This window comes from Myotis daubentonii, chromosome 2 (assembly GCF_963259705.1).
Source record: "Myotis daubentonii chromosome 2, mMyoDau2.1, whole genome shotgun sequence".
In the NCBI taxonomy this organism is placed as follows: Eukaryota; Metazoa; Chordata; class Mammalia; order Chiroptera; family Vespertilionidae; genus Myotis; species Myotis daubentonii.
In genome coordinates, this window is record NC_081841.1 from 43,117,550 (window position 1) to 43,144,326 (window position 26,777).

The window sequence follows — 26,777 nt, forward strand, 5'->3', positions numbered from 1 at the left end:
GGAGAAACTTTGGTAGGTTGAATTATTCTTCCTAACTCTATATGACATTATATCTTCTTATAATGGATATAAATTTTGCATTTTTCCAAATGATAATAGGTAGGCTAGTTATACATCTTAGTAGATATTAAAAATTTAGTAGACTAAATATTCTTTGATGTTTTCACAGATTTCGATTCATTTTATTGACCCTGTTATACATTACAGAGTTCACTCCATATTTTACATGCATTATAAATTCAAGATATTGGGAAGCCTCTTGATCTACAAAGAGAACAGATTTATCTAAAATAGCCATCTCTGCTTTTCATCCATTTGAAAAGATCGGTTAAGTGTGTTTCTCAGGCATAGCCAGACTTCTGGAAAGTGGAAATTGGCTCTTTATTACAGCCTTCGGCTTTGTTTCATCTGGGAGTACAATTGACTACTTTGCTCCAGTTGTTTTCTTTTCAGACTTATTTGCTTCCCCTTTCTGATTTCCTTGGGACTTACTATCTCCATTGCTTTCCTCATGCTGTACTCTTTTCTAATCTTGTTCTATTCTTGACTGGTGAGGTGTTTGTGTGTTTCTCATCTCTCTCCCCCTACCTTTAAAACATTTGAACCTGAAAATCTACCAAGTAAAAGCAAAGTTACTATCTTCATTTTTGACCCAGGTCTTGGGTATTTGTGAGAAAAGATACTGACTTTCCTGTTACTTGCTGAAGGAGAGTGACAGGACTAAGTGAATGTTCTTCCCATCCAGCTGGTTATACACCATTGAGTCGTGTCATTTCAGAAAGCTTCTATTTCCAGGGCTTGCATTTATAGTTAATTTAGTTTATGCCAGCAATTTAGATTTTCTTAATTATTGAACTCTGTATCCTCATATCTGATAACTTAAATGCTGAGATTTCAAATGATCTACTATTTTTAAATAAGATATTATCTTCATATGAAATTGCTTCTATAGATTATCAAATTGGTAAAACTCTTGACAGGATACTTATTAGTCCTTAGCTACAAATTTTATATTGTGTAAGCTTTTGAGGTAGTCCAGTCTTCTTTTAAAAGAATAAAGAATATCATTTAGGTAAATATTGTAAAATAAGGTCTACTATGTAGTTTACTGGAATTTGATTAAATTAAAGATTATAGACAAATAGAATCTACCTGGGGCAGAATATGGAATATGTAATATACATAGTTCTTAGATGGTTAATTTCTCATACTGCCATGTAGACTATTTTAGCATAGCCTTCACCGATTCGGTGCCATTATCTTCTCTATGGCCCAGCAGGGATTATGCTTTTACATATGGACTTGGAAGGAAGAGTTATCTCTCTGAACAGCCCTAAACTCCATCTCTATTGTCATCAGCACCAGTATTACCCATGCAGGTTGATATCAGTTTTTGCTGGTTTACTGACTAAAATTCGCTGTTATCATGCCTCCTCCAAGAGTGAATTGCTCCCTGCAGTGTAATTGTTAGATGGGTTATACTCTGACAGTTATTATGTCCTCTAGCCCCAACCCATGAATTTGAAGGTTTTACTCTGTTTTTAACAAATGGTCTTATCATAGAAATATGATACTTGTATGCTTGCATGTTGTACTGAGTGTGTATAAAAGAGGCTTTAGAAAGACATGGCATTAGGCTTCTAAATGTTCATAACATCATATTCAGTTTTCTTTTGGTGAAAAAAACAACTGCAGCTTAATTAATTTTAACATTGAAGATGCTTTGGAAAATAGAAAGTATGTTCTATATATGCATACATAATTTTTATGGGTCTCTCACTGTAATATTTTTGCAAATACTATTATGACATTTTAATTTTTTTAAATATATTTTTTATTGATTTCAGAGAGGAAGGGAGAGGGAGAGAGAGATAGAGACATCAATGATCAGAGAGAATCATTGATGGTCTGCCTCCTGCATGCCCCCTACTGGGGATCTAGCCACAACTCCTCCGGCATGTGCCCTAACCAGGGATCAAACCCAGATCTTCTGGTTCATAAATTGAGGTTGAACCACTGTGCCTCACTGGCCAGGACTACTATGGCATTTTAAAATGCTACCTGTGTTTTCCCTTGGTGAACATTAGCATAATTAAACGCACATTTTGTCTTAAAGCCTGCTTTTTGGAGGCAGTGAAAAAGACTAATAAAAGCCAGGATGTGTTCTTAGATGCATAAATTCTAAGAGAAAGGGCCCTCAGAACTACTGACACACCCAGAGTAGAGGTGCTTACAGCCCAGAACAGCTAACAATGAGGAACACGTGGACCAACTATCATCATTTTTTAAAGAAACATCTTTAAAAAATTATTGAAATGAGAAATTTATTATTTTTAAATTAAAGTTTTCTAAGAAAGGTTATTCAAATGAGCCCAGGCAAACTTTTGTGACTTATAGCCATACATCACTTTTTCTGTTTTTTTTTTTTTTAGCCTTGTTAATTTTCCAAAAATGGTAGAGGAAAAAAACACATCTCCATAGATCTTACTTATGATGTAAAATAATAAACCTACATCTGCAGAAATATGCCTTCTGAATAAAAGAAAACAGATGCTGTTGCGTTTTTGCAGAAGAGAGTTCAGTGTAAACACTCTGCAGTATGCAAATGTCATCTCCTCTGTGTGAGCGTTTTACCCTGTGGATGCTGCAGGGTGGAGGCTTCTGCCTGTGATTTCGGTTGTAATTTTACTTGTGGAAGTAAACCAATCACGGAGCTCCAATTGCCTCGGCAATGAGGTGATCAATAGCCCATTACTGGGTAGAACAGTGGCTACAGGAAGTGCATTGAAGATTTTAATGCATGAATTATGCATGCGGTGCTCATTCTTTAGTCTCCGAACAGAATGACAGGGTTTGTGAAGTCGCCTCAGATAGTTTCTTGCATTAAAGTGACTGCAGTGAAATGCTTAATATTTTCAGGCATAGAAGCAGCATTGACTAGGTCCAGCCGAATTTGGAAGCTGTAAGCGCCCAGCTCCAGGCACAGAATGCTTTATTTGAAAGTATTGCTGTGTAGAGAGCCAGCTTGGCTGTCATTTAACCTGCTCTTCTCAGAAGGTTGGCTGAAGGATGGGAGCGGCTGTGCCTGCCTCTGAGGTCACAGCTTGAAGTCCTTTTAACTTGCTTTCCGCTGCGGGAGAGAGGCGGCTTGTGGTATCACTGTCGCTGCCTTTATTCAGATGGATAATTTGCAATAAATATTACACCCAGAAGCACAGATCACTCAGCGTATGAGGTAAGTCTGAGGTTTTTCTCTAGGTTAGATCATTGTAAACAAGAATGTGCTGAGTGAGGATCACAGCGGTGCAGTATTATTGGTAAGGTTGACTCAGACCTCAATATTGTGATGCAGTGTCAGGGCTCTCAATTGTTATGCTAACTGAAAGCTGACTGTATTTTATGATCATTGATAGTGTGGTGCCATAGGTATTTTATTTTGCATGCAAAAGCTTTTCAAGGATATGCCAGAGCTCAGGTGTGTGGGTCTGGGCTAGACAGAAGCCTGCAAATTTGGGAGGGGCAGCACTGAGAGTGAGCTGAATCAATAAAAAAATCCCCTCCGTGTGGAGAAGTTTCAGCAGGGCTGTGGCATTCCTGTGGCTCAGATTATTTCCTTAATGCCAACATGTTCAAATTATGGTAAAAGATGGTGGTAGACGCCCAAAATGCTCAGTCCTCCCAGAAGCAGGGGAACATCCGAGGGACTCAAACTCAAATTCTGTGCAGCATGCAAATCGAACAGATGGAATTAAAACAATTCGGACTAGCATGTCCTTGAAGGAAGACCTTGCTGTCAGAAACAAAAGAGTTTGGCTTCTACCTGTGGTGCTGTGCTTTTCCCTGTCTAGCATGCCTGGCTCTGAGACAAATGGGTAGATGGCATACTTTGAAATTTACCAAAAAGAAAGCTTTCTTTCTCGCTTTAGTGTTTTAAAAATCAGGTTTATAGAATTGTATACAATATACAATTGTAGAACCCACTATATAAAAGCCAAATAAAATTTACAACAACTCTAGAAAACTAAAAAAAAATATAGTTTTATACTATGCTTGCCAATCTTTGTGAATTAAAGCTGCTTGGTTAAATATCATGGCAAATAATTAATAAATATGCAAATAATAGGTAGTCTTATATGAATTCCTGAACCTATCTTTAGGGTGGGAAAGTAGCATGAACAACCATTCAGTAAGAAACTCTAAGAATAGTAAAATTTTTTAAGGATTTTTTAAACAGTAATTTAAACAATTAGTCTATGTGTATATGTATATATGCCCATAAAATATATATGTACACACACACACATATATACACACACATCTACATTATAACATAGGATTTATTTAAGAATCCAGTGTCACATGTATGTATATCTACTTCCTCAAGTATGTTAATGATGCTGTTTTAAAAAATATGTTTGCTATATTATCTCTTAAGACCTAAATAATAGATAAGTCCAAGTGTGCTTTGTAAATCAGGCATCATTTATTTTTTTTAAAGAGAGGGGACTACATAGGAATGATAAATAGAGGTCAGAAAAGCTACCTTTCAAACATTTCACAGTGCGTTTCAATTCTGCTGTGGTGTTACTCTATTAGATGGGTTTCCTGTGGACTGCTGGGTGCTGGAGTGGTTCAGAGCCCTCAGCATTGCACACTGTGTTTAAATCCTCCAAGCTGATCTCCTGTAGGAACAGGAGGAAACTCACACGTGGAGTGTTTCCTTAGGAAGGAGGAGTGATTGCCTCTACAACTTAGAGGTCTCCTGATGCTGAGTCATATGGTTCAGTTCTGCTCAAATGTCCCTGGCTGAGGTGCCCCATTAAGAGCAAATAAAACGGGATCTAAAGGAAAATGAGACAGAATGGAGGGGGCATACATTTAAATATGTTTATTGCCTAATGACATATTAAATTCTGAGTGATGAGTATCATGACAGTGCCACTTGTTGGATCTGGCTGAGGTGACAGTAGGAGGAGAAAAACTCCCTTGCTGGCTGACAAGATCAGGGCAGTAAAATTAATGGGCTGACATGGGGAGATTGTATAAACAAGGGGGTCTATGTACTCTGCACTTGTACTTATTTAAACCTCTCTGTCATTGCTCTAGTCTCAAGCAAAGCCATTTATCAATTTCATGGAAAATACTTGATGTTCAGATGAAGAATATTTCCTGGCATATGTGAGGAAACTGAAATGAGATGTGCTCTGTTCCCCATTCCCAGAACAGTTATAATTAATTTTTATAGGTTATCAACTGGGAGAAACTAATAAGGAACTCATGAGAATATTTGAATATCAACCACAATATGAGATGAACCACCGAGATGAGTTTAGTGATTATTATGGCAAAGTATAATCATATTAAATACAGTTGAAAAAGAGACTGAAGATGTAAAAAAGATGTAATAAAAGGAAAAACGGGGATATGGAATGAAAACTATAGTAGTGAAACATAAAATATAAGATATTTGAAAGAAAAATATACTTGCATTTATAGTTGGTATATGTTATCAATGTCTCTTAAAACCGATTTATAAGAATTCTGAAATATTATGATTTAGTAGTATAACGTTTTATAATTAATTTAAAATTAAAATTTTTGAGGTGAGAGAATGAGTTGAGAAGAATATTTTAAAATTGTCAACTGTCAATTTTCTTATGGGAAATAAATGCTTATCCTAATAAGGCATTTTTGCACTATATTATAATAAACCTATGTAAAAAAATTACACATCTATATCTGTATCCCTATCTAATCTTATATGTTCTATAACATGAACCATAAACTCAGATTGTGGAAAAGTTATTAATCACTCTGGGCCACTTTCCTCCTCCCTTGATCATCCAGGGACAAGTACCAGAAAACTGGAGACAACCCCACGCCCCAGAGTTCCCTGAAATTATTCAAACTAGCCAATCCTAAATCCGCTTTTACTTTGCCTGCTCCCTGCAAATACCACAGTAAAGGCTCTTGCTCACAGTTGCAGCTGGCTCTCCTTGGCCTCCTGACCATCACCCATGATTTCTCCCGCCCCACCCCCGCCATCCCCCCATGGCAGGGCATGCTCCCTTCTCTTGGGACCTGTGAGTAGAACAAGCTATGTTTTCAATGGCAGTCCTCGCCAGATCTATTGAGTGTACTATACCTGAAGAAGAATAAAAACCCTATTAAAACAAAATGAAACACTTCTTAACATTTTCTTTAGCACCAGTTAACATCGATGGAAATATTATACTCCTAGTACTAAAAATAAACCAGTCAATTTTTTTAAAAAAATCATTGCGCTTTTAGTAAACATCTATGTTATTTTGAATGCACGGGTAAATTCTGAGTTAAGTTCCCATAAATGTGTTTTACTCTTTTCCAAACTGTTGTTGACAGAGGAGGGTATATCGTTCAGGAATATGAATGGAGAAATCGAAGTTTTTACTTTTATGAAAAGCTACATAGTTCTAAAATTTTAAATATTTTCCTGAGACTGCTATAATTTGTAATATTTCATATCTGCTACATGAAAATGAGCATCCACCTTGTCAAGCAACTAAATCAATGCTAAAGGAAAATGCAACCTCATGCTACTTCAATATCAAATTCTGAAACTGTAATTAATAAGTGCTACTGTTGTTTACATAATGTCTTTGATATCCAGTATATAACTAGGTAATATTCTAATTAAAAAATATTTCTGCCGAATTAAATCTAAAAAGTGAATCGAACTGTCTTGAGAATGCGGTTGCTACTCATCAGTGAATGCAAAACTTGGGAACAATGAATCAGTTAAGTCCAAGACTAACACAAACTGGGCCCCACAGAAGTAGTTAGTATGTTAGTATGAAGACTATATACCAAAAGCCCTTAGCAGTGTCTTTCAGCAGTCCACTCTATTATTTCAAAACATCATCACTGAAAAGAGTTGAGGTGCATAAGTGACTTTAAAAGGTATAAGAACTCAAACACTAAATGTATGTTTAAACTGTATATCTTTTAACTTCCCTTTATAATTCCAAGATAATATATTTTATTCTTACAATCACAATAGCCCTTTAAGAGATAAACGTTGATAAAATTTGTTTGCAACTTAAAATGGAAAATTGGAGATGATTTAGATTGGAAATAAATTAGTAAAGATACTAGTCATGCTAGCAGATGGAAGGGCAGCAAGGTGGGTGGCTGGGAGGGAGTCTGGAGGCAGAGCTGTGCCAGAAAGAACATAGGAATTTAAACAGATGGGAGTTGAAATATTAGTTGGCAAGAAGAGAAGCAGGGTTACAAACAGGAGAAACTACTGAGGAACTGGGTAAATAGGCAGCCAAGAGGTGAGTTGGATGGGCCAGTAATAAACAAAATAGTTCAGTATCAGGATACCCAAGTTTAAGAACAATTAGGTAAGAATAATAGAAAACAACTACTTTTTCCCCCTTTACTTGAACCTGGAAAAATGATGTTTATTATTATTTTTAAGTGCTTTGAAATCATAATCAACTGTTTTTACAGAGGGGAAATTTTAGTAGAAAATTTAGAACTGCTTACCACTGAAGACATTTATTCTGTGAAATTATTATAAGTATAAAATTTACTTTTTATCTCCTATTTTTGTGTTTCCTATAAGCTCTGGCTTTAGATTGGTTAATATATGAGGATTTGGCTGGAACATAATACTGAGAAATAATAAAAGTAAAGAATAAGAATGTTAACCCTACTAAAAAGAGAATTTGTCAGACTATAGAAAATCTGAATATAATCTTATCTTTAGGAGAAAATTCCTTAAGTTGTCTTTGTCTACTAAGTGATAATAGCAATGTCTCAATAAATGTAGTGTGTTAAGCACCTTTTAACTCATTGTTTATAATAATAAAAGCATAATATGCAAATTGACCAATTGACCATACAGTGGAATGACCCTCCAGATGAAACCCTGTTGCCGGGAGGGCCGAGGCAGCCGGGGCTGCAAAGTCCTACGTCCTACTCTTGCACGAGTTTCCTGCATCAAGCCTCTAGTGGATTAATAAAAAAGTCCCATGCACAGTAATATTTGTAGGAGGGGCTCGGTTTAATGTGGGTATTCTGGTTGACCTTCAGGATAGATACATGGGTTCTAAGTGGAAGAGCTACTTCCATTTTCCATATATAAATTTAGAATTAATACCATTCTTTCCCCCAATTTTCCTATCTAACCTAAAAACTTCTTTTTCTGATACTGTCAACTGTAGTTCTCAGGCCAATCGATTGCGATCTAATCTAGTTTGCTAGTCAAGCCCTTATGCCGTCATGCCTGAAACGTTGATATTTTTAGCCAATATGATCATTTCTAAAATGTCTGCCTTCCAATTCATTCCATGTGTAGATTGATAAATAATGGGTCATCAGAAAATTCATATTAATTAGTTATTATTGGTTTTTCTAAATTGTTAATTAGTGATAGAATATTTTAAAAATTATTTTCCTTAGGGAGATGTTTTAAGATCCTTTTGCCCTCCTCCTTAGCTCCTACAGGAGAAAAAGTGACACTAACCAGGAAAGCCTCCTGTATAAAGAATACATCTATCTTGCTCATCATTGCTCCCCCAGTGTCTGATACAGTGCCATGAGGATAGCACATGTTCAATAATTATGTGTCGAATGAATGATCATATGAATTAATGTTATCACATTTTATTAATTCTAAGACACTATGGCTTGTCACACCATCGAATGGAAAGAACATTTGTTATGTTAAATGAACATACTGAATGTAACATGAATCCTTTAGTAGTAGGATTTTTTTTTAATGACAAAAATCTATCTCAAGCTAGCTTAAGCAAGAGGGAGGGTTTATTAGAAGGATATAGTTTCATGTGACAGAGGGCTGTACAAGCAAATGTTGGGAAGAATGAGGATGGGTTTTAGCTGGACCTAAAATATATCTGTAACTGAAGATTTGAATGTCATGTTAATAATGTCAGCTTCTCTATGAATGTGGCTTTCAATCTCAATGAAGACCAACTGTACCTAAGGAAACATGCCTGATTACCAAGATTTAGATATTTTTATATCTCCCAGAGCCATCTCTCCCACTACCACCAATGAGTACTTTCTGTGATAGTTTTTACAAGGATTATGTTGTAAATGGCAAGTTCGGATGGTTAGAATGAGTGAGCATACAGTTTTTGTTGACATAGTGATTAACAAATTAAAAACATTTGGTTATTTTAAAATTGACCAGATATTCTTCCCAGCAAAAGTACTGTAGATATTTTAATAAAATAAATTATTTCTTACTTAGAAGTTATGTGAATAGAAGGAATGAAAATAAAATATTTTAAATTATCCTATTAAAAGGGTAATATGCAAATTGACCCTATGGTGGAATAATCAGGAACTACTGGTTGCTATGATGAACACTGACCACCAGGGGGCAAACACTCAACGCAGGAGCTGCCCCATAGTGGTCAGTGCTCTTCCACAGGGGGAGCTCTGCTCAGCCACAAGCCGTTGACAGCTGCGCGTGCAGGAGCCTCTCTTGCCTCTTTGGCAGCACTAAGGATGTCAACTGCGGCTTAAGGATGTCTTAAGCCATCAGTTGGACATCCCCCAAGGGCTCCCAGGCTGCCAGAGCGATGTCTGACTGCCAGCTCAGGCCCAATCCCCCAGGGAGCAGGCCTACGCTGGCAGGTGGACATCCCCCGAGGGGTCCCAGACTGTGAGAGGGCACAGGCTGGGCTGTGGGACTCCCCGGGAGTGCACAAATTTTCATGCAGCGGGCCTCTAGTTTTATAACATTCAACCTGTTTTTAGACTTCATGGGAGCAATTATTATTCTGTTTATGTCCAGATCCTTAGCCTTTAGCATATTGTCTGATATATTGTAAATAGTTGGTAAATATTTTTCATTAATGTCTTGGTGATAATGTTGTTTCTTAATCCTCACCAAGGTTTTATTTTTATTGATTTTTAGAGAAAGATGAATGGAGGCAGAGCCTCCTGGAATCAAACCCACAAGTTAGTATGTGACCTAATTGGGAATCAAACCTGCAACCTTTTGGTACACAGAATGATGCTCCAACCTTCTTAGCCACCTGGCCAGGACACATGATAATAATGTTTTTACTCATTTAATTAATTCATAATAGTTACAATGAAACGGACAGTGAGATAATAGGAATGTTAAGAAAGTATTTCTAAAAAACAGTGAATATATTTCCTACTGTCACCTACACATAGCTAAAAGACAAATTATATAAAACAAATTGCTAGAAATAAATGACCTGTAAGATAAGCAGAAATCTAAGCCAAAAATAATGTGATTTATTAGGTCTGGGATTGTATCCTGTTGTTAAAATGAATTGAAATAGTACGTTGTTTTGTTTTGTTTTAAATTATTGAAGATATTAAATACATAGGAAATTCTTAAAAAGAGTAGAATTAAGTAGAAATAATACTAAAGCTATTGAGAAAAGTGGGTGTTTGTGCCAGGATAGTCATTTAGAAGAGAGAAAACATGGCCAAATGTTTATGTAGGTATATTTGTATGAGACCTTTGCAGGAACGCATGAATGTCAAATATTGTTGGCTTTTTAATAAATGATGAATTTTAATCATCATTGTAGGAGAAAAGGAAATTCTTTGGCACAATAATATTTTAAGTTCTTAAATGTAAGAAAAATCACAAAGATGATTATTTTTCTCCCTGTTCTTTACTTTAGTAGGATGAGTCCTCGCCTATGGAAATATTAGTGCCTTTTGGTGAAGACCTCCTTTTATTTACATTGCCCTTGAATAGATGCTCCCTGCAGTCTTGAAGAAAATGTTTCTGGTAATCTAAGAGGAAGATTATTTAGAATTTATCTCTCATTTCCCTCATCAAGAATGAAATAAATCTTAGAGTTGAAAGGGTTCATATTAAAATTCCTTAATTTTTACATGTGAAAACTGAGTTTCTGATGATTGACACTATTTACGGACTCAGTTAAATACCTATGTGTATATAGAAAAATAACTTTCAAAGCACATAAGGCTAAAAATTTAATAATAATATAAAAGTTCCAGTATTATTTTTAACTGTAGAATTCCTGATTCAGATTTATGTTTTTTATGTAATTAACACTTTAGTTTAAGGGAGAATGTTCTTCAGTGAATTGCTTTTGCTTCTCTAAATTATCCATTTTGAGAAACATTCTTAAGAAAGAAAACTTTAATGAAAGAAAATTATTCCTCTGTGATTCCAAACACGTAGATTCATAGATTTTAACCACAGAAATAAAATGTTGGAAGAAATTATTTATGAACATTAATTAGGAAATGGGCACCTGTAGAGACATACTTGGCATCAATATAAACTTAATCCTACTTTAAAATAGCCAGTCATGTGTCCATTGATATGCTTAAAATTAATGCTTTTGTTATATTATTAAAAACAGAAATTTCGGTAGCTTGTAATTTAGGAAGAAATATGAGCAATGTGTTAAAGTTGAAGTGGAGACTGTATCAATGCCCATATATATATGATTTAGGATTAAATTATCCCAGCAAAGTATAGTTATGTTAAAAATATTAAATGCAGAAAAACTCTGAAGATCACATTGCCTCACAATTAGAGAAAATAAAAAGGAAGATCACAATTTAATTTGCCTGAAGATATCATCATGTGTTTCATAGCAATAAGTGTTTTATTAACAGAATAAAGCACTATTTAAAGAGAGAAATGGGTGCACCAACATTTATTCATTTTGTACTTTGTACTATGCAGTATGACAAAGTGTTTTGAATATTTACTTATATGCCATCACTGAAGTCACAATAAGTATTTTGAAATGTCTTCTAAAACCTAATATTTTAATTTTGCTTATTAAATAATTTTTGTCATATATGTGTCATGTAAATGTCATTAGTCAGCTAAAAATCATTTACCTGCCCTGGCTCGGTGGATAGAGCGTCAGCCTGCGGACTGAAGGGTCCCAGGTTCGATTCCGGTCAAGGGCATGTACCTTGGTGGCGGACACATCCCCAGTAGGGGGTGTGCAGGAGGCAGCTGATCGATGTTTCTCTCTCATTGATGTTTCTAACTCTCTATCTCTCTCCCTTCCTCTCTGTAAAAAAATCAATAAAATATATTTTAAAAAAATCATTTACCATTTAGTCTTTATAGTCCATTACATAATTGCATGAGGTAAATTACAGAGAAACATAACCTTCTATATACTTATTATTTTATTAAAGAATGGAGTGATTAAGTTTGGGCTATAAAGAAATGTATCAACAATACATGGGCAGAATGGAAATTAAACATTTTATAGTAATATTTTACTAATAGTAAAAATCATTATACACAGATTAAGTTAATTGGGAAAACAATGATGTGATGATTGATGAGGCTGATCTAAAATAAATTCAGCAACAAATCTATGGAACGTATTCAGTTTATAGGTAGTAAAGGAAATTGCTTTATCAATCACACTGCAGTGGAAATTAGAATGAATAAACTCATATGGACAATTGATGTGGAAGGGACAAGCAGCTCTACTCTACCAGTAATAAAATAAGGGCAGGGATGAGGGGTGAGGGTACTGCGAACTCTAATGCTTCCATCAAGTCCCCTGCAGATTTAAGTATTCATTTCCTTTCTTCCTAAGCATTATCAACCCATAAAGCAGATTTTTATTTTCTGTAGTAAAGTAATTCAAATCAGCCAATGCTTTTCTTTTTAACATTTATTTTTCCAGAGGGGAAAAGAATCCTGAATTCACTAACGGTTACTCCTTTCCATTTGTGTCACTTTCAAACACCGTGTGGCCTATTTATGCATGTGAACTGCAAGTTATTTGAATTTTATTTCTTTCAAAGATCTTTAGGGAAAAGTTTAAAAACAGTGAATTTATAATGTAGATAGTAATTAGAATTTCATCTTACTAGTTATGCCACAGGCACATTCCTCAATAGACAGCAGTGGACTTAATGTAACAGTCAGTTGTTTCTCTAGCGCATCTCAGCTCTGCATCTGTGCTATCATGGGAATAGTAAGCTTTACACCTAGATAGACTAGATTCCCAGAGCTGCAATTTGACACCAGAATTATATAAAAACGCGTCGGATATTCTTTTATAACTGTATTTTAAATTATTTTTTCTCCAGTGATATTTCTGTAAAGCCAAAATCCCTCTTAGTGTCCAATTAGGAAAAAAAAATTATTCAAAGCTACTATTATTACTTTTATTAGGTATGAGCTATATGATTGGTTGCCTTTCCTTTTCTTCCCCTTCCCTTGCATTGGCAGCTTTTAGCTAAATTTCACTTGATTTCTCTCATACTGGGATCTCCTTTTTTATTACTATCTTAAAAGCTATATTGACTATATAAGCTGTCACAAATTCCTTTGTAAGTATTAGTATATATATATATATATATATATATATATAAAATTTATGAGTTAGCATCTAGACCCCCACTTGTTTTTTGTTTTGTCTTCTTTCTTTTTTAGACCCTCACTTGTTATGATTCAAGACATTCAAATGCTATGTTGGAATTTATGATAAACACTAATCTGACCACATCCTGTTCTCTCTAAAAGAGATACAGATGGAATAAACTGAAGAGAGAATATTTGAAAGAGGCTTTCCAATTAAATTATTATTGTTTTCAAGGCCTTTCAAGGATGCCTATCATACGTCTGTCATCTGGAAAGGGTACTTCATCTTAGATTTTTCTCAAGAATGAAACTCCTGCTGAAATTGTACTGCGCTGAATTACGCAGCTTGGTTTTGTAGTACAAATGCAACCCAGAGCCTCAGCTCTTCTTACTGAAAAAAAGAGCAGTAGGGACTGGTTACAAAGGAGAAAAATCACTTTTTTCTCCATGAATTACTTTTCAGACAAAATGTCCAAAAATATTATTGTGGTGTTTTAGAATTTGTGAAAGATTTAGATTATATTACTAAGCAATAAGTGATGAAACATCAAAAGAAAACATCTCTGCACAGTTAGAGGAATATTAAATATTATTGTTGTAGTAGCATAAACCCACTGCACTAAGAACCAGAAAGCCTGGATTTATTTCTTTGAGATTTTAGATAATTGGCTTAATCTCTCTAAGATAAACGTTACTAATCTTTAAAATGTGTGTTAGTAATATCTGGCCTCACCTATTCTCCAACTGTTTGTGAAGTAAAAATAAAAGGTCCATGCAACTGTTAAGAACTTTCACACCTCTAAAAGAAAATGTCTGAAGACCAAAAGAGTAAACTTACCATTAACAACAACAATCAAAACTACACTCTTGCCCTGACCGGTTTGGCTCAGTGGATAGAGCATCGGCCCGCGGACTGAAGGGTCCCAGGTTCGATTCTGGTCAAGGGCATGTACCTTGGTTGCAGGCACCTCCCCAGTGGGGAGTGTGCAAGAGGCAGCTGATCGATGTTTCTTACTCATCATGTTTCTGACTCTATCCCTCTCCCTTCCTCTCTGTGGAAAATCAATGGAATGTATTTGGAAAAAAAACAAAAACAAAAAAAACCTACACTCTTAATTTAAAATGTTTATCTTATATGATTAATATATATGCAAGGTAAATTAGTCAGGGAAAGTGAAACATGAACAAATATAAAATTTACATTAATGATTGACCCCCAAAACAAGCATATTGCCAACTGAAAATCATTATCAACCTGTGAACCATTTCCTACAAAACTGACTCACAAGTATGTGTCAATCCAACCTAGCCATCTATCCTCTGGTTCCACAAATACCAGGGATAATGTTGGTTGGGATTTTCCAGGGGAAACAGAATTAACTAGTTCTAGATATTATGCCAGGCTCTCTGAAGAATGTCTATTGAGGAGACAATCTCCATGAAATATGGAATCCCAACAACCTTCTTAGATACCTTTGTAATAATGTCTAATATGTAATGATGATTTGTATTATTGAGATAATGATTTTAAATAATTTCTAAGCCAAGTCATATAAATCAAAGCAAAACAAACTTAAATTACGAAGAGCCTATTTATTTTTCCCCCAGGAGACACAGAATACTATACTAGTGGGAAATATATATGAATCCAATAAAGAATTGGTGACCTACCAACCAACTTCTTAGATAATGATAGTAAAGTGGCATATTTTTAAATGCTTACATCCTTAGCATTGTAAGTGATGCTGCAGATTTCTATTTAAATTATGCCTTTTTGCATACAAAGGTACCTAATAATTTGCCTTGCAAACATATCTATATTGTTTCATTTGAAATCAACTTATAATAAATCTAAATGTGTATTTATAGTTTTCTAAAGACTGTCAGCTTGCAGTCATTTCACTTAAAGTTTCTAAGGACATGGCCAAGATTATTTTTTTTTCTTTTGATTTTTTTGACAGGAGCCTGAATTACGATTTAATAGTTTTCAACTGTTGTATTAGATGCATCCTGATGTCCTACAGGACTACCCAGGTGTGTGGTAAAAGGAGCAAATAGTTCCTAAAAGTTCTGTTTCTTTTGTGTGTCATAAAACAAAATGGAATTATTAATGCCTCCAATCTATCCCTTGGTCATTCTTTGTATTAAAAAAATCTTTCAGAAGATGCACACACAGTCTGAATCTATTATTGTTCCTATCAGTTAATGTAATCAAGTTATCCAGAGTGATGACATTAACATATGAGCTCATCTTGAGTAAGTTGCATGTCTAGATTAAACAGTATAGATAGCTTTTGTATTTTTTAGCTGTCAGTGAGATTATAGTTGGTGCAGATATTTGAGAGTATTTTTTTTAGTGGGAGATGTATGAGGCTATTTACTCATGTTTGTATTATTACTGCACCAAATCTAGATCAGTTATAAATTATCCATTCTCTAGTGTGTTCTTTATCATTTTGATGTTTAAAATAACACATTTTTGGGATAAGAATGATAAAGAAAATTCAATGTTAATAGTTTTGTTCATCAAATTGCCTTTAACAAGGACATCTAGATCATTCATCTAGACATCATTCATCTAGATCATTTCCAGGCTTCAGGACATAAAATGTAAATATTACTGCTGAAATTCTGATTGGGGTTGTATTTACCATGCAGTGAGTCCTTGATTTGCTATGAAAGTCTTTTCTAGAGCATTTGAGTTGACATGTGATAGTGATGGAAGTGGGACCCTTTAGATGATACTCTTAGTCAAAGGTATTGATAGAGTTCCCATGTGACTGGAGTATCAAACAATACTTTAATAAAAACACAGGGGTGACTTAGACATAGGGTTACTTTCTGTCCTTAGTTTACATACATAAATTCTTTTCACTTTTCTCTTTCCTTTTTATTCTTACTGCTTTTTCCAGTGCACTGAGAGTGAAAGTCCTAGATCAAAAGAGTATACATACACACACACACACACACACACACACACACGTAGTTGTGAGCATACAAAATAGTTTATTATTGTATTATTTATTAATTATGCTCATACTTTCATGTGAACCATTTTAAACCTACTTTTGTCCTACCCTGTATATAATTATATACAGTTTATATATCTATGTATAGATAATTGCATTTATATATATGCATGCATGTGTATGTGCTTGAAATCATATTTCACAAAGGAGTAAATACTTTATGTGATCTATATAGTAAAAAGGAAGTTATGTAGTTATTTTGGGAGCCCCTTGAATCTGATTTTCAATCATTCACTTCTTGGGATCTCTGGGGTAAGTTACAGAATTACATGTTCATTGTTGTTAAACCAAACTTTAGTTAGCAAAATCATTACAGTGGGGCCTTGACTTACGAGTTTAATTTGTTCCGAGACTAAGCTCGTTAAGGAGCTCGTTAACTGAAATTACTCTGTCAACTCAATGCAAAAAATCGGCCCAGGGACAGCTGGTATCTCAAAAAACTTGTTAGTCGGGACACTCGTAAATCAAGGCACCACTGTATATATATTGTACCTTCCCATTAAAATACCTCAGCTATTCTTAAGGTTGGTATGAAAGGTATTTTTATTACCATTTTATAGATGAGGTAACGCATTCAGAGGATTTGGCTTCATAAATGTCACTAGGATGAGCAGTAATACTAATTTTTAATCTAGGCCAACTCCAGCTGGGACCACTCCTCTTTCGTGTACATGGTATAACTGTGGCTTGGTTTTCAAGCTTTGTAGCAGGTTCCTTAGACTATATTTTATACTAGAGGCCCAGTGCATGAAAATTCATGCACTCAGGGGGGTCCTTCAGCCTGGCCTGCACACTCTTGCAGTCGGGGAGCCATCAGGGGATGTCTGACTGACAGCAGTCTGTCCTCCCTCTGTAGAAGGTGACTGGCAGGACAATAGGGGACGGCATTGGAGGCGAGTGGCTAGCCCCACCCCCCCATTGTCCCTCCATACCGCCCTCCCCCCAATTGCTGTCCGCTCCCTCTGCCCCCTGGCACATGCCTTGGATGGCATGGCACCGCCTGCTCACTGGCCCCGCCACCCCAGTTGTTCCTCAGTTTGGTTGATTTGCATATTATGCTTTTATTAGATAGGATATGCAACCATGTTTGTTAATACTTTATGAATCACATGTGCCTTTTTTAGCATTATGTATGTTTTCAATTTTAAATGGCATGTTTTCCTCATTTTAATGTTATTTAAATTAAGATACCACAAAAATTAATGTCACAGTGACATTTTTATAAAATCTGAAATTAAATTGATAAAACAAATGGTGTGTTAGAACTGAGAAGGCACTTTTTTCATGTTCCATCCCTATGTTTACCAAACTTATTTTTAAAATATATATATATTTTTGAATTCCCTCCTCCTGAAAATGAATTTTTCTATTTTTATATGAGAACTTTAGATAAACACCCAAATACTATTTCACTATTTCTGTTCTTATAATTCTCACAAGCTACCAGCAAATTTTTCTTTATTAATGTTCATAACCTTCTAAATTTGTGGGGTTTTTTGAAGTTTCTCTGTTTCCCCTTTTAAGAAGATAATCCTCATAATATAGGTTTTTTTCTGAGTAAATTTGATCTAATATCTCTCAGTTTTTCAATGATTTCAATAAATAGTTACTGAAATTTCTTAATAACAACTTGATTTATTGCAGTCTTTTCTCCATTGTTTTAATCTAAATATCACCCTATATTTCATGATATCCCCCCAGTAATTTTATTATTTAATGGGGAAAAATGTATGTAAAAACTGACTTTTAGAACTTTTCACTAAACTTTTCTATCCTTGCCTTAACTTGCTCAGGTTTTGTTACCAAAGCTGGCAGGACTTGAGCAGAGTGAAAGTCAGGATTGAACAAAATTAAACTGTCTGAACAACTGACCCTAAGAGTTAGGGGGAAAGCAGAAGCACATCATGTGCCTCTTAATGATGCGGATACCTTCTGAGAAATGTGCCTTTAAGGTATCTTGTTGCTGTGTAGATATTTAGAGTGCACTTACTCAAAACTAGATGGTATAGGAAGGCTGATACTATAAATTGTGTGGGCTATGCTTTATATGACTAGTAGCACAGTAGGTTTGCTTATACCACAAACATTTTAATAGTATGTTGTGCTGGGACATTGCAATGGCTATGATGTCACTAGGCGATAGGAATTTTTCAGTTTCATTATAATCTTATGGCCATATACCACCATGGTATATGTGATCCATTGTTGACTGAAACATCAGTTCACAGCACATGACTGTGAATAGCATTCCTAAAGGATTATGTTCATTTAAACATAAACAATGGCTCCATTTTGGGTGGCGAATTAAAATGTAGAACAGGGAACTGATGCTGGATTCTTGTTGAATGGACTTAGCCTTGTGGTAAAGAGAGCTCAGTTCAAGGCACATTTTGTAGTAGACCTATGACATCAAAATTATTTCCAACAAGTAATGAAATAGAAGCAGCTCTTATTTTCATTGTCTTGGCCTAGTTTCATTCATTCATTCAGCATCTATTTATTGAATACCAACTACTATATGAGATACTATGCTAGACATTGGAGCTTTAATAGTAAGCAATAGTATACGGTTTTTGGTTTTCTGTTTGTATTTTTTTGCTATAGAGCTTATCATTTGGGAGTTATTCTTAGCCCATTGTGTCATGTTTATAATTTACAAATGTGGCCTTATTCTTTAAAAATGTGAATTACTGTAACTTTATATGTCAACAAACCTGAATCAGAAATAAGTTGAATAAATAATGAAACAATAGACGATCTATCATGCAAACATCTAACCATTTAAAATAGTAGGATTTGAGGAGCCAAAGCACAAAAAAAGCCAGTGAAATCTTTGAGCTTCTATTATAATTTATGTTTATGAATCTGAAGTTATGTGCTATGAGAATACAATAAAAGGATTTCTAACTCATAATCAGAGGGCCAAGAAATGTTTTCTAAAATAATTGATTTCAGAATTAAAAGCTGAGTGATGATCAGGAGCTAATTAGGAGAAGGGCAGATGGTGAAAGGAGGAGGATTGGAGGGAGGGAGTGAGGATGAGTCAGAAAAAAAGAAAAACTCGAGAAAGAGCCCAGAGGCAGGGTTGGGAAGTCTTCTAGTTCAGTTTCCATGAAGTGGTGGTAAAAGGCAGTAGTGGTAACACGTCACTGGAAAGGTGCACAGAATAAAGAGAAGCCATTGCATTGTACTAAGTAGAGAAGTGACTTGATGGGAGTTTTGCATTTAAGAAAGATCATTCTGACTGCAGTTTTTTAAAACATTTTGAGTGGGGCATGGCTGCCACGCAGGAAGATCATGGTGCCATTCAGTGAATGAAAGACTTGATGGGCATGAGGTTGGGGAATCCAGAGTTCTCTCTAGATTAATTTGAGGTTCTTGTAACATATACCCAAGGATAAATTAAGTAACTGAATATTTAAATGAAGACTTAGTTGTCAGCCAAAATTATTATTTTTTTCAGCCACCCACCTACACATTTCTCAGCCACCTTAAAGTAAATGTGCCCATGTGCCCATGCCCTCTCTCCCCACTGGGACGTGAGCAGAAACAATGTGCACAGTTTCCAGGCCTGTCGCATTAAAAACCACCAACAGGTGCTCTTCTATGCTCTTCTTTTTCTGACAGCGGGAAGCAGATGATGACCTAGTTTTGGAGAAAGCAGTGTCTGGAAGATTTCTGGTTGAGAATTCTGCCTTATTGACATAAACATCTACCTGGAACTGATATTTGAGAAAACAAAGTCTCTATTTTTTAAGAATAGGGTTGACAAAATAGAAAAGTAGCTCTCTGAATTTCTCTTGAAAGGATAAAGTAAAAGAATACTCAAAAAGAGGAATATACCCTAAGGCTTGTCAGAGTATGTCAAGAAAGGAAAAGAACTTGAGAAAGAACCCAGAGGCAGCATAGCCAAAGATATTTTGAGAATATGTATCTCCTGAGAAAAAGCCTCTTGAGATCAAGGCAAAGAAAGTAACCTTGGGAAATAAGAAAAAAATGACACCTTATTTGATCCGGGAGACCAAGTCCTGGAATATTCTAAACTTCATCTAATCTATACCCAAGGTTTTACAAATTTATATTTAAAGCAAATATATAATCCATGATACACTGAAAGTTATATTTTTTCAAAATATTTACACATATCTTAATCAGAGTTTAGATGTCAACTTCCAAAACAAAATGCACTGTATAGCTTTTTTCAAAATTACATTAAAGAAGTTATAGACAAAGTTTTGTAGGCTGCTGAAATTAAGTATTCATAACAAAGCCTAGAGGTTAAGAGATGATTGTTAAATCTAGATAACATATTGTGTTGTATATTGTGGTGGTAGCTTGAGAGGCAAAAATTAATGATTAATGTACATAATTTTTCTGAAGAATTTAAAAACCAAACGTGTATTCCAAACATGTTCACCCAATGACTCATTCTAAGATTGGTCAGGCTGTAGAAAATAATGAAGAAAATGTGGGGAAGTACTATTCCTCTTAGTGGGAAATAACTTGATACAATTCATTTTTATTAACCATGGCTTAGAGAAGTTTGTTCACAGTAGAAATACCTGGTGAGTCCTTAGGGAAAGTTGATGGAGAAACAGGTCTGGGGCTAGAATTACTTATGTCTTTAAGTCATTCACAGAAAAGGCATGACCTGAAAGCAGGTGGTCTCAGAAAGGAGGAAGAATAATGATATTGTTTCAGTAGAAAAATGAAGTTGCTTTCTGTAGAAAACTTCAAATCAGAACCCTGAAGCCTGAATGCAAAATAATACAAACTTGATGAATGAAATTATTCCCAATGAGTAAATTCTCATGCATTTATTTTTTAAAATCTCAATGTCAGTCACTGTTGAGTTTCAGGCACAAAAGACTGAGCTCTGCAGATAAAGTTCTTTTCAGTCCCTGAGGTAATGCAGAACCATAAAGTTCTAGCTAGGCCTCCAATCTAACACTTAACCTCTGCGCGCGCGCGTGCGTGCGTGTGTGTGTGTGTGTGTGTGTGTGTGTGTGTGTGTGTGTGTTTTCTGTTCTGTTTTTGCTGTCTTTCATGGTTGTTGTGGGATATTACATTTCTATTCTTCACACAAATGACCACAAATGTAGCATCTTAAAACATACTTTATTTTGTAAGTCAGGAGTTATGGGCACAGGTTAACTGGGTCCTTGGCTCAGTCTCATGAGGTTTCAGTCAAGTTCAGCTAGCTGTGGTCCTTCTTAGAGCTGGAGTTCTCTTCTAGTCGTTGGTAGAATCCAATTCTTTGTATTTGTGGGACTAAGGTTCCTATGTTGTTGCTGGCTGTCAGCAACTAGAGGCCACACACCCCTCTCACAGGGCCCTCACTGGCTTCACAGGGCAGCTTCTTCACGGCTAGTCAGAGAATTTTTTTCCTAGGAAGGAACCAAATCCTCTTTTAAGGACTGTTGCCTGCTTAATAGTCCCATGAAGGATAGTTTCTCTTCTGATTAACTCAAAACCAATGGATTCCTTTAATTAGATTTGCAGTATCTTTTCACCTTTACCTAGATAAGGTAACCTATTGACAAGAGTGATATCCTATTATTTCACAGCTGGTACCCACATATAAGGGGATAATTTCCAGGAAATTTACACCAGGGGGCAAAATCTTGAGGCCATTTTAAAATTCCATGTACCACAGGAGTGAAGGATACAGAAATATGGCATCATTTAATTAACTTATTCTTATCCTACCACTGTATCATAAAACTACCAGATTCAAGTTTTAATAAGTTTTCACCAGTGCCAGTGTTTTCATTTTAGGTAGATCAAATAATTCACCACTCATAACTTTGTGCTTTTAACATTCAAAACTGGAGTGCTTTTTATAGCCTACGTCACTGAAAAATCTATTAATATCATTATCAGTTTGATTTCTCCTTTCTGGAACTTTTCCAACTCTTTTCATATTTTCCTTGAAATAGGTCATTCACTGTCTTACATGGTAGATTTTAGTTCTGAGCCTTTACATTATTTTATTTTCAAACTCCCTAAATTGCCCAGAAATTTGATTTTGAAACCCAACTGAATTCAAGAAAGACAATTCAGCTTTATATATAGGTAAGTCCCCTTGTCAGGATATAAACCTGAAAAAAGTTTTGTTCTCAGGAGCTTAACATTCTTTAAAAATTATTTCGACGTCTTAATTTTGTATTGTTTACCTAGAGTTTACAATATACATTTTTAATTAATCACAGGCTACTTCAAAATTAGTATGTGAGTAAATTTTGTGTTTGCTTTTGTATGAATGGAAATACCATTGGATTGCATCTTAGCTTCGGACACTACTTATTATGGAACCTATTGTAATTTGTGGTGTTGCCTTTATTAAAAACTATTGTAAAATTATTTGCTTTGAGAAATTAAAAGTTGTAATAACCAGAAGTTACACTTAACATTTTTTGCTTCTATTCTTTCTTGAGATTATGGCTTCACTTCCTTTATTTTTGTCTTTCTTTCTAATGTAATTTCTTTCTCCCAGTACATAAGACCTTTAACACAATAAATCAAAATAATTATACCCATTGGGGAGCTTTTATTTATTAGAACTAAGTGACCATTTCAATACTAACTATTTCTTATACAGAAGCCATTAATATTTTAATTGGAACAGATATTTATAATTTGTAAGAGGTTTCCTCATGGAAACAACTGTGGGGAAAGGTGAAAGTCCTTGTCACAGGACTGTCCTGGACTCCAATTCCCAGCTCCCCCTGTCTTAGAGTATCTCTCTCTTTCTGGGTCTCTGTTCCCCTCTGGATCTGCCCTGTCTCTTTGGGTCTGTGTGTAAAGTTTCAAAGCAGAGCTTATGATCCAGGCGGTTAAATAGGATTACAGAGTGTATCTTATGATTACCATTTGAAAGAACTTTAAAAGTTATTTACCCCAACTTTCTCTCAAAGTAATGTCTTACTTAAGAGCCTCCTAATTATTTTGGTAAGGATGCTTACCAAAATAAATGTTTTTTAAACAATATTATTGTGAAGTCACTGTTTTTAGCAACTATCATTGACATGCTGAAACATGAAAAGATCAATTGGAAACTTGTATATATTTTGTTAAGGTATGTAAGTTACATATGGAGAATTTAAGTTATATTTTCTAAACCTTTCCATTTCCCGCTTAAGTGTGACAGGCTATCTGCTATAGACTGAGTGTTTGTGTCATCCCAAAATTCATATGGTGAAATATAATTCCCAATGTGGTAGTATTTAGAGGTAAAATCAATTATTTTAATTCACCAAATTAATAGTCCAGGGAGTATACAAATAGCCCAAAATTCACCTGCATTATAAAAATGATAGCTTAAATCTAATTTCTAAAATATCTTAGGACATAGCCCAGCCTGCATGTCTCAATAGTTAAGTCTCTACCTATGAACCAGATAATGGTTCAGTTTCAGGCCAGGGCACATGGCCCAGTAGAAGGCGTGCAGGAGGCAACCAATTAATGATTCTCTCTCATTACTGATGTTTCTGTCTCTCTCTCTCCCTTCCTCTCTGCAATCAACAAAATTATATTAAAATATATTAGTGAATAATTCAGAGAAAATGTTATGTATAAATAAAGACTAGAAAATCTGAGGATTGTATAACCAACTACATGGGACATGTAATTTAGGTAGGATTTTTTAAGTTAAATTCAGAAATGTAAATTGAATAATACATATATTCATGTATTTTTCCTAGTAAAATTTTTAGAATTTTTCTGATTTGTATTATTGATAACATGCTGCTTGATTAAATTTCTTGTTGTTTGTTACACCCTGCATCCTCAGCATGTTTTCTACAGGACACTCACTTCCTCCTTCATTTGCTGTAAGAATTAAGAAAGCTAATTGTATGAAAGAATTAGATTAGAGTGAGTGCTTATTGTTATTAATAGTGAATTGTTAATATTTCTTAAATGAATCATAAAGGAATTTATCTAAATTGAATTATGTCATTGGCTGTTTATAATTGGTCCTGTTAATTTATTCTGCAAGTATCTTTGTGTAATGCACTATACTAGTACTGTGGGGTCTACTTATATGAATATAGCCATATCTGACCTAAAAATGTTTATGAGTCATCCATGGAAGAGCAAAGAGACAATAGTTTATATAATAGAATTTTCATTTTAGGTTCTCCTGCCTCCCATATATCTTCTGCTATGTCCCAATTCCATATCCACTGAGCCATTGCTCATACTTAACGAATTTTCTGCTAAAAACTCCTATTTAGTCTTAAGATGCCAATCAGAAATAGTAGCCATTGAAGCTATCATGATCTTTTATCCCTAGTGCACAGATGAGTTTGTTGCACTCTCCAGTAACCCCACAAAGTTCCAGAGACTGGCACTTAAATTATTATATTTTCACTAGAAGTGAGTATACAGGGAAGAGAGAAATGGTGACAACTTCTTCTACAGTATAAAGGAGAGTTGAAAGCTCTCTATGTGATAGAAGTTTTGCTTTTACTTATTTAGTTCATAGTGAAGCTTGATTTTCATGTTAATTCTTGGATCTATTGCAATGATCTCTGGCACTACCATGGTCACATCCTATAAGGTGGGAATCACTCTGCATTTGGACAAAACTATGGAAGATGGGTTGAATGGGCACCTGTGTGCCTAAGAATGAAAATAAGACTGCCTGAGGTACAATAGTCAGAACAATATCTATAAAAGCTACAAAGGGTATCATGCACAGGTTCAAAACCAGCCACACCGATGTCTGCAGTAGCATATCTCTACTATTTATTTTCAAGCCCTACCACCCCTGCACTCTGCCACACCCTCCTGGAACTACTTGCACTTCCCTAAAATGACACACTTTGCTCCTCTGCATGCTTTGGCACAGGCTCCTCTGCTTCTCTGCTGCCACTGATCCCTGCTGCTGCGTTTCCCTCCTTGCAGCCTGAACACCTGTCCTTGTCATTTACCTGTCAGTGCATCTCAGTAGATTGTTAATTCCTCCTGGATCTAGATCAGCTGTGTGTTCCTTTACCAGCAACTATTATCCCCACCGTCCCCAGCCACGGTACTATTCTGGAATACTTAAAAATAATGTCAAATGGGGGAGAAAGGGGGCATCTGAAATACTTTCAACAATAAAGATAAACTTTAAAAAAGCTATAAAATGAATAAAAAAACTCCAACCAATTCAAAGTTTAGCTTCAGTTGTAGATCTTGAGAATTGTTACTTCCTATTTAGAGATGTTTTTAGTACTAGTCTATCATTATTCACTTTAGATTCCTTAAAAAAATACTAAGGTTAATATTTATGTGAAAATTGGAAAAAATTCTGATTAAATTTATTTTGAATAAAATGTTTCATTTTATGGATATTTTAGATAACATACAAATCACAAAATAATAGAATAAAAGTTTAAATAACTGTAAGATTTCATCTTGGGACATTCAAATAAACATTCAAATATTAGAAAAAATCTAGGTAACAAAATATTAAATCCATCACTGCATTTCTTTTGCATATACATATATTATCATAATCAATACCTCAGAATGAACTACAGACTACAGAAAATATTTTGTATTTTCTCAATAAAAGAGAAGCCAATTGCAATGAACATTTTTTTGTATGGCTCTCGGGGTGGGGAGAGGTACAGGTTACTTAGCAATTTTATGGCAAGTGGACAAGGAGGCAAGCTGAGAAAGGGGCAAAGTATTTAAATTTGGAATATTCTGAGGATAGGGTCCAAAGGACTTATTAATAAATTGTATATCAAAATAGAGAAACAAAATAATTAATGATAATCTCTAGGGGTTTTGCCTGATCAACTGAGAGAATGCTAGTTCCATTCTCTGATGTGATCCCCATTGAGGATAGGAATAAAGGTTAAAATATTTTATATAAAATTTTACCATTATGTTTTACCTTTACTTTGCCAAAACAGAATAGAATCATTTTGACCACAATCTTGAGTTTCATGGAGTGAGTCAGACAAACTTCATCATTCTAATATAATTTGAATGATCTTTTTTTTTTTTTTTACTGGATATTCTTGGTGTTTCAGGCACTATTCTAAGTGACTTACATACAATGCACAAATGAGGAAACTGAGTCAACTTCATGAAGCTAGTACATGATGTTGGTAGAAATCAAATGAGACCATCAGGCTCAAGAGTCAGCTCTCTTCATCACATAGCTCTTTCTACACACATGTCAGAACAACGCCAAGACTGGTTCTCAATAATTTCTGCACCTTGGACTCATTTAACCAATTAAAATTTATGACTTAAGCCCAATCTTCTCTCCAAACCAAACTCAAAATCTTGGGATAGAGTCTGTACAAAAATATATATCAGAGAAATGGATGTTATTTAATTATAAGAGAGATATAAATAATATT

The 26,777-nt window shown here is 35.0% G+C and overlaps 1 protein-coding gene across 3 annotated transcripts in view; it reads left to right on the forward strand.

Moving 5' to 3' along the window:
• CNTN1 (contactin 1) overlaps positions 1–26,777 on the forward strand; it is a 281,784-nt gene that overhangs the window by 97,257 nt on the left and 157,750 nt on the right. Inside the window, exon 1 of one of the 3 annotated variants that reach the window (XM_059682581.1) lies at positions 3,048–3,235. The exons of the other annotated variants lie outside the window; for them this stretch is intronic. The gene's annotated coding sequence lies outside the window, so the exon portion shown is untranslated. Of the gene's footprint in view, positions 1–3,047; positions 3,236–26,777 lie in introns of those variants that run through there. 3 annotated transcript variants of the gene reach the window in all.